General features: G+C 43.7%; 1 protein-coding gene across 1 annotated transcript in view; it reads left to right on the plus strand.

Moving 5' to 3' along the window:
• LOC106805648 (semaphorin-2A-like) overlaps positions 1 to 5,468 on the plus strand; it is a 14,623-nt gene that overhangs the window by 1,311 nt on the left and 7,844 nt on the right. The gene's annotated exons all lie outside the window — the stretch shown is intronic.

A 5,468-nucleotide genomic window follows, 5' to 3' on the forward strand; every position in this document is an offset into this window, starting at 1 on the left:
ATACAAGCAGGAGTAAGATAATATAGGAGGAGTATGACACTCCAAAATACGTGAAATTCAACATTTGCTTGCCTAATTTTACCGATGATATATTACGTGCAACTCGATAAAAATTACATCTAAATTAGCGTTGAACATCCACCTCTCACTCAAACTTTACTTAGTTTTCATACCTCTTCTTTTTATGGAGATGTAGCTTTGAACGTCACACATGGTTCATAGCTTTTGACTAGGCTTGTGGCTTAGCTTTCCTCGCCTTCCTAACTGTTGTTATGCAGTGTGAGGAATGGTCTCTTGTCTGTTCACAAGAATGCCCCCTGTTGGCGGTTACGGTTACACGTACTTTCAAGCCCCCCATCGCACCCCGCTTGCCACCAAGCCTAGTCAAAAGCTATGAACCATGTGTGACGTTCAAAGCTATATCTCCATAAAAAGAAGAGGTATGGAAACTAAGTAAAGTTTGAGTGAGAAGTGGATGTCCAACGCTAATTTAGATGTAATTTTTATCGAGTTGCACGTAATATATCATCGGTAAAATTAGGCAAGCAAATGTTGAATTTCACGTATTTTGGAGTGTCATACTCCTCCTATATTATCTTACTCCTGATTATATGTATATATATATATATGGTTTGTATACGATCTACACTATCTGGGGAGGGAATGGCTGGATGAACCTAATTCTGATCAAACTTTTTGTTTGTGCATTTGCAGTCGTGTGTCAGGCACCCAGCAGCCAGCAGAAATACCAGGACAAGTACCTGGAGTGGTGCCGGGAGTTCGAACGATACAAGCGTGAGATGGCCAGCTGGCAGAAACTCAAGCAGACCTGCAAGCAGCGATAGGGACTGGTGGCGCACCCTGCAGGCAGCGATAGAGGTCGGTGCACCCCCTGCAGGCAGCGGTAGAGTTCGGTGTCGCCACCTGCAGGCAGCGATAGGGTCTGATAATGCCCCCTGCAGGCAGCGGTAGAGGTCGGTGTCGCCACCTGCAGGCAGCGGTAGGGTCTGGTAATGCCCCCTGCAGACAGCGGTAGGAGAGTGGTGGCACCCCGTGAAAGCAGTGATAGAGATTAGTGGCGCCCCCTGCAAGTTGCACCAATGTCGCTGAAGAGGGCGTGGAACTATGAGCCGTGAAAGGGATGCCCCCTTCATGATGTCATGTGATAGCAGCCTGAGAGGGCGTGTCGACACTTGTCGTGTAAACCCTTGCGAGTAGCGCCCCCTGCACGGCACAGAAACATCGCATAGCGGCGCACGAACTGTTGCATCGCAGCAGTGTACTGGCAAGTACTGCCTAGTAACCATATTAACGACGTGAACGAAGGAATAACGTCAACGGAGCGAAAGTCTACATGGCATGCGACATATAACGGCATGCGAGCCGCCATCCCCCGCGTCAGCTGACAATAATGCCGACAAACTGTGAGATTCAACCACGCGGTCGGACGCCAGGTGGAGCCACACGGCGTGTACATACTAGATGAAATTATTTCACGCGCGACGTGCGCGTAACGGTACGATAACGACGTGCGATCAGCCGACGTTACTTGTTACCGCAAAGCTGTCCTTGTGCGACGAAACCCTTTCTGTTATTTCTGTTAACCTTGCTGCTGCGGTGATGGGCGCTCGGGCAAACACACACGTACTTATCCCTGAGTTGACTAGATGTGATCGTAAATGCGGTTGCATTTCGCAGTCGGGTACGTGCGAGCTACCGCAAGCAAGCGGTTTCAACTTGGCGCCGATTTTTAGTTTTCTCATATACTCACGCTACAGGACCGCGCGGTTTGTCAACTTATTTTACGGACAATTGTCCGGATGTGTTTTTCGCGTGCTTTTCTTTTTCGTCGTGTTCGGCCGGGTTAGAAGCGTACTTGGTATTATTTATTTGTACATAAGTGTGCGCACGTGCGCTGCGAGATTGTGTTGTTGTCATGTGACTCGCTCTGTAGTGAGCCGCGGTCATATACTGTGATCAACTGTACGTTATCTTATCTGTTGTAATGATATATAGTAATGCTTATAATAGTGCCACGCGGAAATTAATATAATATTTACATTGATAATACGATTTCCGATGTAACATTAATGTAGGTGAATAAGGAAGTCTACTAAACGTGCAAAAACTCTCCCACGCCGTGGGCTTCGCACATAATAGTGTTTCTACACAGTGAGTACAAAGTTTTATGACTCTGAATTAATTTTTTTTTATTTCTGTTCATCGATAATGTATGAAGCGGATACGATGACTGAAAGAGCTTTGCTTCATGCGCACCGCGTGTATCTATAATGCTCCTGTATCCTTGGGTTGCTAATATATATTAGTTCATAATCAGACCTAGAAGTTCACGTTGCCACAGCACGGCAAAGTGTGACGTCGTGGTAAAAGTGTGACGATATGGCAAAGGTGATGTCATGCCAAAGAGGTGGTGTTATGTTTAAGGTGTGACGTCACAGAAAAAAAGTATGATATCCCATTGTCATCAGTTACAGTTCAACCTGGTGCACGGATGAGATCTGCTTGATGCGCGGGAAAGATATCTATGAGTGTTGTGCACGAGGTAGATATCTATCCAGGTTTCACACATAGATATCCTATAATACATGTAATATAATATGTATATAGGTATCTTATAATACATGTAATGTAATGTGTATATAGATACCTTATAATACATGTAATGTAATGTGTATATGGGTATCCTATAATACATGTAATATGTGTATGGGTATCCTAGCTAATCCATACATGTAATATAATGTGTATGGGTAATCCTATGAAATACATGTCAAGATAATGTGTATATGGCGTAGCCCTATAATACATGTAATATAATGTGTATGTAGGTATGGTATAGATACATTCAATATAATGTGTATGTAGGTAATCGGTATAATACATGTATATAATGTGTATGTAGGGTATCTTTATCGGTGATTTATCACGTGCGTGGCGGCCAGCACATATCTGTATACGGTTGTGTTAGAATCAATATTGGCAATAAACATCATATTATGAGAATTATTGTATATCTGTTGGAAATCGGTACGCCCGCCCCGTTCGCATTTCATGCACATTATTATTGACTTGTTTTGCAAGTAGGCAACGTCATAATGACAATCATTTCCGCACGTAACACACTTTTTGTTTTAGATTTTTAACCGTACACAGAAACTGTCACTGCCATGATTCCTTTAATGCCACAGAAACAAATGAAATATAGTAGTCCAATCATGAACTAGTTGTTCAACTCATACCAAAAGTTCTAGCTACTCTCTTACGGCAAAATCTTACACGGACTCCTACTTCAATATCTCTAAGTAAGCTTTCATCTGTTTTTTATTATATTACCTTCTGTATGTGTGGCTTTTTAATGAGTTTGTCTGAAAGAACAGTGCACTGAGAGCAGTGAACATGACAGTGAACCAGTGTGCAAGCGATTCCCACGAGACAGATGGCAGCAGTAGCTTATATCCTCTGGACGTATAAGGATTTTTCTTCGCGTTAAGTTCCTGAGATACTTTTGTCTCTTCTCCGTTACATCCTTACGCTGCTCTCCTTACCTAAAAAACCCCAAGGGCAGCGAGCTATGAAGATTGCTATACTAGACAAACATAGACAGATACACCACATATGCAGCGAAATAGAGCCGATAAACATCGGATCAGCCATTCAGGAATCAGAAAGACCTCTCCGGTTATCTTCTGTACGCGCTTAATAGATTCCATCGTTCCTGTCTAATTGATGAGCACGTGACAGCACTAGTATGTGACGTCACGTACTATATCGAGGCTCTCCACTGGCCATGCCTGAGTTCCTCCGAGACTCCTTCTCGCTCTGCCGCCGCTTTCTGAGTGTGTGTTTGGCTTCATCACCTCGTCACCCAGCGTGGCGTGAGAAAGGGTCTGCCTTCATACTAACACACAACAACTGTGTAATATATAGGCATAATAGACACAGGCGCATCCACGTTCCACGCGCGCGCGACACGCACACCACACACACACACACACAGACCACACCACACACACACACACACACACACACACACAACACACACACACACACACCACACAAGGACAGCACACACACACACGAGCACACGCACCCCGCACGCCGCACGCACGCACGCCACAGCGCAGCGCGCGCGCGCGCGACCGCGCGCGCGCGCGCGTGCTGTAATGATACACAACGACGTAATACGCTGCAATGTTATGGAGATGCATAATATATACATATATATATATATATAGCAAGTCAGGTATAGAATTTTACAACTGCTGTATTAAATGTGTATTAAATGTGTTTATAATGTATTCTATAGCTTGAACTTGTTTTATTACACCGGAGTTGTTCGGTGTGTGACTTTATTCTCTCTCTCCTCTATATATGTGTGTGTGTGTGTGATGTGTGTGTGTAGTGTGTGCGTGTTGCGTGCGTGTGTAGTGTGCGTGTGTCGCGTGCGTCCGCGTGCGCGTGCGTGCGTGCGTGCGTGAGAGCAGTAAGAGGGCAACAGATCGTGGTGGCGTGGTGCGTGGCGTGCGTGCGTGCGTGCGTGCGTGGTGGTGTGTGTGTGTAAGAAAACTCACAGTCTTATTGTGTTTTCTCTCGTTTGCGCAGTTTTAGCAATCCTCCTAAAAAAAAGTACAGTATAAGAAAATCTAGATCTAGGAATGCGTGCTCGTTAGTACGTCTATTCGTTTCACAATTTCTTATTAATTAATGTTATTAAACTAAAATGATACTAAACAAAAGTAACTGTAACGAGTTACAACAATCTGGCCAAAAAATAATTTTGTCTACGTAATGTCTGCTTAAAGTTTAGGTCTAAGAGTCAAGCATACCTTGGGGAATCTACTAAATGGTCGTCCTATTGTAGTCGTGGCACACATCTATGATAACATGGTGCAGTACCACAGTGGCCTGAAATTCACGATGTCCCGTGAAATACTGATATGGGTATGTATAATTTGCGCTATTATACGCGTGGCGTGTGGTGCCCTCGTATTAAAAATAATTATTCTTTACGACGGTAAAAGAATAAGTTCAACGGGTACGAAATGATTTCAACCGCGGTTAAAATTAAGTTCCTTTTAACCATCACTGGAATCAGAGGCTGATAGCACATAATTTAACCGCGGTTGAATTTTTCTACAGGCGGTCAAAACACAATTAGTTCTAGTACGACACTATGAAGAATCTCACTAGATGTGCAAGAGTGAAAAGTAGCGACCAACGATAAAATTTGTGCATTATCGGTAGATTCTTTTTCCTTGCGCATAATCTCCATAATCCCCACATAACGAATACTTTTTCTTATCCAGAGTAACTGTAACGAGAGGAAGATACTAGCTGTAATCAGACAAACCTAAAAATCAAGCTAAACTTCACGCCATCATACACATACCCGTTATTACTGCTCAGCTTGCGTTCTCTTCCGTGCCTTATGTCTCCACTGTTAACCC

This window comes from Priapulus caudatus, unplaced genomic scaffold (assembly GCF_000485595.1).
Source record: "Priapulus caudatus unplaced genomic scaffold, Priapulus_caudatus-5.0.1 Scaffold122, whole genome shotgun sequence".
Classification (NCBI taxonomy): Eukaryota; Metazoa; Priapulida; class Priapulimorpha; order Priapulimorphida; family Priapulidae; genus Priapulus; species Priapulus caudatus.